The sequence below is a fragment of the Ranitomeya variabilis genome, chromosome 8 (assembly GCF_051348905.1).
Source record: "Ranitomeya variabilis isolate aRanVar5 chromosome 8, aRanVar5.hap1, whole genome shotgun sequence".
Taxonomy (NCBI): domain Eukaryota; kingdom Metazoa; phylum Chordata; class Amphibia; order Anura; family Dendrobatidae; genus Ranitomeya; species Ranitomeya variabilis.
Window position 1 is genome coordinate 208,456,511 of NC_135239.1, and position 12,583 is coordinate 208,469,093.

Below are 12,583 nucleotides of genomic sequence, written 5' to 3' on the forward strand. Positions count from 1 at the left end.
ATAGTCTCACCAGCTTCATTATACGGAGGACTCAGCCTCTGTATTAGGCCAGAGTCACACTACCGTAGAATATGGACGAGTGCTATGCGATAAAACATCGCATAGCACTCGGACCAGTATTCATCTATGGGGCTGCTCACATCACCGTATTTTTTCTCGTCTGTTTTCAGTGTGCGAGTGAAATCACAGCATGCTGCAACTGTCACAGACACTCAGCCAAGTCTCGGCTCACTCGCACCCATATAAGCCTATGGGTGCGAGTGACACAACACACATCACTCGGATATCATCAGAGTGATGTGTGTTCTATGCTGACCCCGGCAATGGAGGAGATAGAGAAATTAATTTCTCCGCCTCCTCCGCAGCTGTGCTCTGATCTGCTCTGTGCAGGAGGCTCGGAGCGCAGACGCATGACATTCGGCTCCCACTCGCAGCAGAACAGGAGCCGAGGGTCATTAGCATATCGTGTCCGATGCTCTCGCATCACATGCCATACGCTCGTCTGACCCCGACCTTAGACTGGTTCTCCTCATCTTCTGATTGGCTGACATATCTTATTCTTATAAATATTGCTGCTCTTATGTTCTAGCTCCTTCCTTTTAGGACTATTATGTTTGTAGTTATGGTGCCTATAGTTCGCCATTCTTATGTATGATGTATATTTACATTTTTATGAATTATATACTACATAATTTGTATTGCTATATTTAATAAAATATATTTTTTCTATTGGACATTTGGATGTGCTTACATGCCCATTTATGTGGGGTGACCATGTGTGGTGCTGGTTTTGCAAGCTTCCCCGGGGAGAATTTGGTGTATGACTGTGGTGTGTGTTTGCTTACCCATCCCGGCTTTGTTGGTACACCTTATTGTAGGTTGTCAACAATAGTGCCGGCATCTGTTCGGACTTGCCGTTCATTTATGCCCCTGGCTCCATTCATATGGTGCCGCGATTGTGATTTGTTTCCGGCGTGTTCATGTTTTCTTCATTGCTTACTGCGCATGCGCATGTCTTTTGTCTTGCGGCGTATTCAGCGCAGGCGCCGGACTCTCCTCCTTATGTGTAAGGCTTATCTGCGACTGCGCGGACATGCCTCACGGTCTATGTACATGTTGCTTACATCTACGACTGCGCGAGTCTCCTGCTCTTTCCGGTTTTCTGCGTCTCCTCACACCGGTATCGCTTTTGGCTTATTGTTTGCACTATTTAAGATTGTTGTACACGTCTTTTTTGCACCTTCCCTGACGAAGCCTGGTTCGCCGGGCGATACGCGTGGGATACCTGCTCCTCTCCAGGTTGTATGCTCATGGAGGGTTTCCTCTTCTTATTATCATGAGCTCCTTTGTGCCGTTCATATGGCTACTTATCCAGCCCTTGGTCCGGTTGGGATCTGACATTATCTAGGCCCTATTTGTCATGGCCATGTTGTTTCATGGGATTCGGATTGTTTCCTTCTATTATTAGGGTTACTCATGTGCTTGTCTCATTATAGACTATCACGCTATTGCCCCATGAGCCAGTAGGGTTGGGTATTAGGATTTTCTCATTTTTCATATGGCTATTACAACCTGGTTAGTTTATTGTTTTTGGTTGTTTTTAAGTATGTTTTAGATGTTTGTGTGTTTTAAAGATGTGTTAATACATCATTTTGTATTTTCTATTACATGTGTTATTGTTTGGATGGTGTGCATTTTTTTGCAGTAATACTTTTCTCTTTATTTCAATTGTTGGTTTCTTTTTACTGTTTTGCACCCTCCAATGAACATTATATTTGCACTCATATTGCGGTGCGCCTTACTTTTCTCTTTAAGTAGAGGGATAATATACACAGTGATGTCACAGTACAGGGATAATATGCACAGTGATGTCATAGTACAGGGATAATGCACATAGTTATGTGATAGTAGAGGGATAATATACACAGTGATGTCAGTACATGGATAATGCACATAGTGATGTCACAATATAGGGATAATACACACAGTTATGACATAGTACAGGGATAATACACAGTGATATCATAGTACAGGAATAATATACAAGTGATGTCATAGTACAGGGATAATGCACATACTGATGTCACAGTACAGGGATAATATACACAGTGAGAACATATTATAGGGATAAAAATCAAAAGACTGACCGTCACTTCCAAACAGAAATCAGGTGTGAACAGGTGCTTACTAAGTGTAGCTTTCTCCATATACAACTAAACAAATAAAATAGCATTCTGTAGCGCTATAGCATGCAAACATGGATTATGAAAATTGAATTGCTTTACTGCACTAGAAAGTATGAAAATTTGAGAATATTTTGCGCATAAATTGGCCAATTCACGTGTACCCGGCAGCCATGATAAGGCGATTCTCATTGCTAGGACCTGCCTAATGTGAATTTTCTCTTAGACTGAAGTCTACATCTCTCTTCTGGCACATGTCAGCTGACTTGAACAGCTGACATGTGCCCCTAACAGGAATTGCGACCCACCCGCAGCTGTTAACCTGTTAAATACTGCTGTCAATCTCTGATAGAGGCATTTAACATGATCGCATTGGAAGCGCATCACAAATCCCACCCATTGGCCCCCCTTGTCACATGACCGCAGTTCGCATGGGTTGACATGACAACCCAGGGTCTGCAGCAGACCCCGTGGTTGTCATTTTCGGATAGCTATGAGTGCCGCCAGCGGTCGGCACTCACAGCAAGTGAGCATTTCTGCTACATAGAACAGGGCTGCAGTCCGGCTATGTGTAGCACAAGCGATCAGATGATTGCAGCTTCTAGTCTCCCATGGAGACTATTGAAGCAAGTAAAAACTAAGAAAAAAAATGTTTTTAAAAATATGAAAAAAATATAAAAGTTTAAATCACCCCCCTTTCGCCCCACTGAAAATAAAATAAAAAAATACACATATTTGGTATCACCGTGTTCAGAATTGCCCAATCTATCAATATATAAAAATAATCCAATCGGTAAATGGCGCAAAGACAAAAAAAAGGCCAGAATTACTTTTTTTGAGCCGCTGCAACATTGCATTAAAATGCAATAACGGGTGATCAAAAGATCGTATGTACACAAAAATAGTATCGATAAAGACATCAGATCGGCGTACAAAAAAATAAGCCCTTATCTAACGCAAGATCGCGAAAAATGGAGACGCTACGGGCCTCGGAAAATGACACTTTTTTTTTTTTTTTTTTTTTTTTTAAACAAACTTTGAATTTTTTTTTCACCACTTAAATGAAAAATAACCTATACATGTTTGATATCTACAAACTCGTAATGACCTGGAGAATCATAATAGCAGGTTACTTTTAGCATTTAGTGAACATGGTAAAAAATAAAATTGTGGAAATGCGCTTTTTTTGCAATTTCACCGTACTTGGAATTCTTTTTTTTTACCGTTTTCCAGTAAAGTATATGGTAAAACCAATGGTGTTGTTCAAAATTACAACTTCTCCTGCAAAAAGCAAGCCCTCACATGGCCATATTGACAGAAAAATAAAAAAAGTTATGGCTCTGGTAAGAAGGGGAGCAAAAAACAGAAACGCAAAAATGAAAATGGGCTGCGGCGTGAAGGGTTTAAAGTCCATGGATCATACAGTATACACAGTGATGTCACAATACAGGGCTAATATACACTGGAATGTCATTGAGCAGGGATAATACACACAGTGATTATACAGTACAGGGATAAAGCACACAGTGATGTCACATTTCAGGGATAAAGCACACAGTAATGTCACAGTACAGGGATAAAGCACACAGTAATGTCACAGTACAGGATCTTGAGCCTATTTCTCTTGCTTTCTCCAGATTTGGGATTATTTTCATAATCTCGCTCAATGAATGTACAATTATATTATGGTGTTGGTTTTTATATTTACAAACACAGTCCCCTACAATATTACATTTGCTTTATTTATACATTACAGTGACTCATTAAATGATAGGACACTCGTTTATTTATGCCAAAAGAAAAACAAAGATGAGTGACAGCATTATCGTTGGGGGGTCCTGTCCCGTTGGGGTCCTGTTGTCAATTAAAATAGGAATTCAGTTTACAGCTGCTGAAAAATCCAATGTGAGGTGTACCCCCTACCTGCAGTCAATGCAAATGTTACTTTCTGTGCTGGAAACCGTCCCTGGGGCGAAGCAGTGACGATCTAGTGCATTAAAATGTATAAAAATTACAAAGCAAAATGGCAATTAAAATGGCGACTCTCCTGTGGCGAACGCGGCCTGGTATTAAAATGTTTATGACTACCAGAAGCTTTGATTTCTCCCCAAAGGGAGCGCAAAAAAAATGCAGCTTAAACGTGTAACAAGCTTGGAGTAATTACTGGAGATGTCGAGTTCATCTCAGGTGTAACTCCATGCCAGCAGTTTATTAAACGTCAGATGGCATGCTGTTTTATAACACCGTTTCCATGGTTACCAACCACCCTCTGTAACCGACCAAGATCACAAAATCGGGGGGAGCGGAGCACCGAGGACACGTTTCCACAAGAGGATTTCTTAACCTTTATGGTGCTGATGGTGGTGGGAAGCAAAATGCGTTCATTTTGGGCCACAATTGTGTCCTTGGCGCTGCACAAATGGGTACCAGTATGTCCTATGTCAGGTGCGGGTGTATGGAGTGATAGCATGACTGTATAGTGCACTCACTCCGGAGTCATTACCCCTCCAAGATACGATCACAGGGAGCAATGGCCGACTGGGGCCTTATCGAAGCCATCTTGGTGTAGCCATGAAGCCGAGCTTGTGGCTGAGCTTCACATGAGATCAGCAATATTACCATCAACTTCATTTCTGTAGCATTGCAGTATACAGAACTAGCGATCAAAGGATCGAAAAGTCGGGTCTCCGAGGAGGACTAAGAAAAAAAATGAAAGATGGGAAAAAATGTTTTCAAACCTTAAAAACTTGGAATCACTCCTATTTTCTCCATTAAAAAAAGGTAACTCAAAACATGCCATTTTTCAGTCTTCACTCCTCCACTCAAAAATGCATTAAATAGTGATCAAAACGTCCCATGTTCCCCAAAATGGTATCAATGAAAAATTACAGCTCGGCAGACCAAAAAAACCCTTCACACTGCTTCGTCCATGGAAAAATCACCCCGTCTTGTAGGTGTTGAATACTTTGCATAGTTTAGCAACTGACTTGTTACTGTTCTAGTTCTTCTAGACCAGGGATGTACAACTCCAGTCCTCAAGGGCCACCAACAGTGCATGTTTTCAGGATTTCCTTAGCATTGCACTAGATGTTGGAATCACCACATGTGCAGGTGATTAAATGATCACATGTGCAACACTAAGGGAATCCTGAAACCATGCACTGCTGGTGGCCCTTGAGGACTGAACTAGAGTGAACTAGAGAGTCATCAACTATAAAAATAGATTTGTTCTAATGTACACAGCTCCCATGCAGATCTATGGGTCTCCGTGGTTACAGCCAACACATCCACCTTGACTGCAGGTCCAAACTAAAGACATGTGATATTACTATTATCACCCTTTTTGCTATATTTTTAGCAGAGCACCGCTCTCGTATCAGTTTAGTAACTGGTAAGCAGAATGGGGCATTTTCTCTACAGTGACCCATTTGGCGTTGGTCTCACCACTTTTCTGTGAGTCCAATATGCAAGTTTTCGGGCAGAATTGCATAAAGTACAAATCACAGATGTATAAAAGGAAACTATATCCTCTGCTTTCACTACGATTTTTATAGGGGAAGTGAAAACAAATCAGGTGGAGACAAAAATGAGCCCAAAAAATGGTGTTGGCCAGTGATAGTTGTAATCAGAGTGCGATGCCTCGCCAACAGTGATGATAATTGTATTATGGTGCTCTGCGTGTACACAGATCAGGACGCCGTACTAATTTACTTCTGCATTTTCCTGCTTGAAGCTTTAGGATATGTCTGTGGAGGAGGAGTGATATGCAGTAATAACTCTTTGGGCTCCAGCTTATTATGGTTTGTTCCTTACAGTATAATTAACCAGCATCCCAATGAGATACTTAATTGTTCTGTCTTAGTTACTTGATCGACCAACCAGGAGGGAAATTCCTGCTTGCGAGATGATATCAGTAACAGCAGGTCAAGAATGAGGGATTATCTGTGACAATGGAAGAGTTGTAGTGTGAGCTACTGATGCAGGCAACACGTAAAGGGGATGTCTACTGCTCAACACTGTGTTTATGTTATCCATATACTGTGGAATTAGTGTACATAAAAAGCAGTGTCACTGTGTACATACATTACTTATCCTAATCTGGAGTTATACCCAATGTTATATTCCAGAGCTGCACTCACTATTCTGCTGGTGCAGTCACTGTGTACATACATTACATTACTGATCCTGAGTTACATCCTTTATTATACTCGAGAGCTGCACTCACTATTCTGCTTGTGCAGTCACTGTGCACATACATTACATTACTGATCCTGAGTTACATCCTGTATTATACCCCAGAGCTGCACTCACTATTCTGCTTGTGCAGTCACTGTGCACATACATTACATTACTGATCCTGAGTTATATCCTGTATTATACCCCAGAGCTGCACTCACTATTCTGCTGGTGCAGTCACTGTGTACATACATTACTGATCCTGAGTTACATCCTGTATTATACCCCAGAGCTGCACTCACTATTCTGCTGGTGCAGTCATTGTGTACATACATTACATTACTGATCCTGAGTTATATCCTGTATTATACCCCAGAGCTGCACTCACTATTCTGCTGGTGCAGTCACTGTGTACATACATTACATTACTGATCCTGAGTTACATCCTGTATTATACCCCAGAGCTGCACTCACTATTCTGCTGGTGCAGTCACTGTGTACATACATTACATTACTGATCCTGAGTTACATCCTGTATTATACCCCAGAGCTGCACTCACTATTCTGCTGGTGCAGTCACTGTGTACATACATTACATTACTGATCCTGAGTTACATCCTGTATTATACCCCAGAGCTGCACTCACTATTCTGCTGGTGCAGTCACTGTGTACATACATTACATTACTGATCCTGAGTTATATCCTGTATTATACTCCAGAGCTGCACTCACTATTCTGCTGGGGTAATGAACTCTGGAGCAGTACAGGGTGATTAAGTATTGGAGTATTAGGGCAGAGACAGACTGCCGTATTTCGCCTGCAAGAATCACATTGTAAAACTCTGTACTGGCTGTCGGCTCTCCTGACCTGAGCTTGACAGCTGCATAGAAATACATCATACTGTCTTGCTCAGGTCAGGAGAGGTGCCAGTCCAGTCCATGCAGTGCGATGGGATTCACGCACGAGTTATACGGCTGTCTGGTTCAGCCCTTAGTGTTTTTCTGTTGGTAGTCCCTGGAAAGGTGGTGGCTCCAAATTGGCAGGCAATTGCCACTTTTTCCCTCCCTATAGTCCTGCCCTATTTGGCTGAGATATGACTGCCATGTCACAAGAAGTGATGGCTTTAGGGCTTGTTTCCATTTGCGAGAAACACGTCCATGTCTCGCATGTGGAAACCAAGCTCTGGCGCCTGCACTCCAGAGCGGAGCATGTGGCTCCATGTGTTGCTATGCGGCCGCACACTCCGCTCCCAAGTGCCGACACCAGAGCTTGGTTTCCACATGCGAGACACGGACGTGTTTCTCGCAAATGGAAACAAGCCCTAAGAATGAGAATATAATCTACTTGAGGAAATTACATTCAAAGCAGACAGTCAAGAGTTAATGATGATCTTCATAGAGTCGTTGGTGCGATCCTCCAGACCGTCTGCGTTATAAACGATAAGTATTCCAATAATCTATATGCAGAGTGACCTCTGCATGACCCTCCCTTTCTGCGCCATGAATTTTGCACACGTTGCTAGATTCCCTGCGCTCGCATGCCGTATATTTGACTTCCAACATGGCTTATTTATTGAACACATCAATTTTGTAGCTCAGTTCCCATATATACTGCAGCCTTATGAAAAGAATTGTGCATTTTCCACCCCCTGGACTCATTTTGTAAATTGTACAGAAATCTGTTGTGATTGTCCTCCAATAAGTGCTAAAAATACAAGAAAATGTGCAAAATCTAAGATCTCACCCAACAAAGGAATACAGTTCACAAATGGACAGACTTTCCATGAACAGCTGAGACACTATGTACCGTACATACAATACATCCAGGGCTGCCAACAGGAATTTCGGGGCCCCATACTGGCAACATTTTCAGGGGGTCCCTTGAGACTCCGCCCAGACTCCACCCCAGCTCAGCCTCCACCCCTTGAACCTTCCACAGTCCCATCGCCCACTCATAGAAAAACTCCACATCTGCACCACGTCCTCACCAATCACACATGACCCTGGTAATGTCGAGCCGTTGGGGTAGAGAATAAAAACCCACCCCCACCCACCGAATGACTTTCCCAATGTCCCATACCCTTGACCTGAAATAAAAACAGCATACAATAATTATTTGGAATAATATTGGCCACAGCAGCCTTTTTATTTAATACAAACAAAACATATATGAAATAAACATCCCATAACTTTAAACTAGGAGGAGTCCTTGGAGCTCCCAAGAATCTGGTGATCAAAACCCTGCATAGCGTGAACATTAACAAAACCAACATTACTCCCAGCCGATACCACCTGGCTCGGGAGCACCAAAAACCCCAGAGGGTTCACTGTTCACGCCACACTTTCCGGGGAACCGACCACCTCTGCCGGAACCCCCCACCAATTCACCAGATCCAAAACCAGTTTACCACTAAATCCAGAGGAGCCATAAGCCAATGGATCCCCCAACCCAATTTCCACCAACTCCAAGGACTCCACCCAGCCACCACGGCCACCACGGCCACAATGACCCTTGAACACTTAAAATACCGTCAACCCAAAACCCCACAATCCCAAAAGAAAAACCGTAAACAAATAGGGCGGGAGGGCGGGACACCAGTTGCCCAGAGAGCGGGAACTGACCAGGCCACTCCCCCCCACCACTAGTTAACCTTTCAATTTATACCCATAACCCCCTGCACAGTTAACCCTAACCCCTCCCTCCATTCCACGGTCATGCTGTCCTACACTTACGCCGCGGGGGGGAGGGGCGGCTCAGCTCCGGCCATTACTTGACCCTGGTAATGTCGAGCCGTTGGGGTACAGAATAAAAACCCACCCCCACCCACCGAATGACTTTCCCAATGTCCCATACCCTTGACCTGAAATAAAAACAGCATACAATAATTATTTGGAATAATATTGGCCACAGCAGCCTTTTTATTTAATACAAACAAAACATATATGAAATAAACATCCCATAACTTTAAACTAGGAGGAGTCCTTGGAGCTCCCAAGAATCTGGTGATCAAAACCCTGCATAGCGTGAACATTAACAAAACCAACATTACTCCCAGCCGATACCACCTGGCTCGGGAGCACCAAAAACCCCAGAGGGTTCACTGTTCACGCCACACTTTCCGGGGAACCGACCACCTCTGCCGGAACCCCCCACCAATTCACCAGATCCAAAACCAGTTTACCACTAAATCCAGAGGAGCCATAAGCCAATGGATCCCCCAACCCAATTTCCACCAACTCCAAGGACTCCACCCAGCCACCACAATGAGGGACTTTGAATACCTCAAAGACCCGAGACCCCACCAAAACGAAACGCTATGGCCTTCCCTACGCCTTCCTGCAGACCAAGCGCCCAAAAATCCATTCCAACAGCGTTCAAATGCACTCCGTCTGCCAACCAGAACGCCCCAACCCCTTTTTCCAACTCGAAATGCCTCACGGCAACTCCACCATTCCTGGTCACAAAAGCCGACACGGCCCTATTAACCTTAATCCTCGCCTTGTTAATTTTATCCAGTGACCGCATATGCCTCCAGCGTTTACGCGGTACTATCTCTGACCAAACTACCGACAATCCAGGATATAAAACCCACAACCGCAACATGTCTTGCTTTATATCCTTAACTAATTCTCGAAAGGGGCGTATCCCCAAGTCATTACCTCCCACGTGCAATACCAAAACATCAGGCGACTTGTCTAAAATTACCGCAGCATGAATTTCCTTCAGGACCCTGTTCCAGGCCATGCCCCGAAAGCCAAGCCACCGAACCACTGCCACCGACCGATCGAAACCCAGTTGCCTACCCTCCGACCGTACGTCAGCTCGCAGGGCTCCCCAATGCACATAGGAATGACCGAAAATCCACACCAGTAAAGGTGGAAAACCTGAAAAATACAAACACAAGTAATCAAATCCCCACCGTATCACAAAACAAATAACCATAACACCGGACCATACCAGATGACGTAATCATACCCCACTAACACCTCACATAACTACGGTATCTATTTGACTTCCATCTGCCAATACGTTTAATCACTTCCGCATCCAAACCACCCGCAGCCGCGTCAGTTGCCGCCCCAATCCGAAACGAATGAGGAGTAAAGCGCGACCCATCCAACCCCAATTCATTAATCGCCTTTTTGAAAATCATGCAAAACTGATACCTTGACAAAGAGGAACCATCCTCGTGACAGAGCAACGATCCAGCCCTGAGAGGCATGAGCCCCCAAAAAACTGTTAAACAAGTAACTGGGCACATACGCGATCCGGCGACTACACCTAGCACCACCTTCTTACCGCGGCCCACCTGGTCAGTCTTTGAGCGACGTAACCAGAACTCCACCCTATCCTCCGACAATAACACATCACGCGCCAAAATCCCTCCCACCACTTTTTTGGTAGGAGACACCAACTCACCAATCCTCAGCACACCGAAAAAGGCGAAGGAAAATGCCAAACGGAATAAACAATGCTCAAAAGCCGACACGCAGCACTTCCCCAACGCCTCACCCAACCGTTCCAACATAGCAAAAGACACAGGACGCCGCGAGTCCAACCCCCCGCATCGCCTACGGAAACCTTTAACTGCTTGCCTCACCAAAAACACTTTGGACAAATCCCGTTGCCCTCTTAACTTAAAACCAAAAGCCAGAGCAGCCAGCAAGCGCGATACCTTCGTCCACGACCAACCTTCCGAAAAACGTCGACTTAACCAAGACAGCAGAACACCCACTTGATCATCCGAACTAACTACACCCGGGCAAGCTGTTAACATCCCCTCCCACGACAACCAAACCGCTTGATACTCCTCCCATGTTTTGGGAGCCAACGATGACCGTATCAAATCTTCAGCGTCCCAGATGCCACAATCCAAAGGTCCGCAGGGCAATCCAAGCCGACGGTCTCTGCTTCTGGAGCCAATACCCGAAAACGCTCGAACTGAAAACGAGAAAGAGAATCCGCTATTGAATTACGCACCCCAGGCACATGAGTTGCCGTAACCTGTGAATTCAACTCCAAACAAGCTAACACCAGTCGGCGAAGAACTCGCACCACGGGAGGTGACGACGCCGTGAGTCCATTCACAGCACACACGACCCCCATATTGTCACAGTTAAAACGAATGCGCCTGTTACGGAATTCATCCTTCCACAAATGAACCGCCACCAGAATCGGAAAAATTTCCAACAACGCAATGTTACGAACTAGCCCCGCCGCGATCCACTCAGCAGGCCAAGGTGCCGCACACCACTGCCCCTTGAAATAAGCTCCAAAACCACTACCACCAGCTGCATCCGTAAACAAATCAAGCGAATCATTGTCAATCGCCTCTTCCATCAACAACGACCGACAATTATACGAACCCAAAAATGAGCTCCAAACTGCCAAGTCCTCTTTCAGCTCAGATGACAAGCGAATAAAATGGTGCGGTGCCCGAACTCCGGCCGTAGCACTCGCTAATCTCCTGGAGAACACTCTCCCCATCGGCATCACCCGACAAGCAAAATTGAGTTTACCAAGCAACGATTGCAACTCACGCAAAGTCAACTTCTTCAAACGCTGCGCACGCGCCAAATCTTCACGCAATCCCTTAATCTTGTCCACCGGCAGCCGAAACTCCCACTCAACCGTATCGATGACAATACCCAAAAAACTCAAACACGTACTCGGGCCTTCCGTCTTTCCAGGCGCCAGGGGAACCCCAAAACGCTCACAAACCCATTCAACAGCCCGCAAAAGCCGATAACAACGATCAGACCCAGCCGGGCCTACACACAGGAAATCATCCAAATAGTGCATAATTGAATCGCAATCCGAAACATCCTTAACAACCCACTCTAAAAATGAACTGAACGTCTCAAACAACGCGCACGATAAGGAACAACCCATAGGCAAACACCTATCAACGTAGAAACCCCCCTCCCAAAAACAACCCAACAGACGAACACTATCAGGATGCACCGGTAGCAACCGAAATGCCGCCTCAATATCCGTTTTGGCCAACAAGGCCCCTCGTCCGAACTTACATACCCACGCAACAGCTTCGTCAAAAGACGCGTAAACCACCGAGCAAAGCTCCGGCGCGATACCGTCGTTAATAGACAACCCACGTGGATAAGACAAATGGTGTATCAAACGAAATTTTCCCGCTTCCTTCTTGGGAACCACACCAAGTGGGGAAACAACCAAGTCATCAACTGGAGGAGACTCAAAGGGGCCA

The 12,583-nt window shown here is 44.9% G+C and overlaps 1 long non-coding RNA gene across 2 annotated transcripts in view; it reads right to left on the minus strand.

The window, feature by feature from the left end:
• Positions 1-12,583, minus strand: part of LOC143787679 (uncharacterized) — a 268,730-nt gene that overhangs the window by 140,865 nt on the left and 115,282 nt on the right. The gene's annotated exons all lie outside the window — the stretch shown is intronic.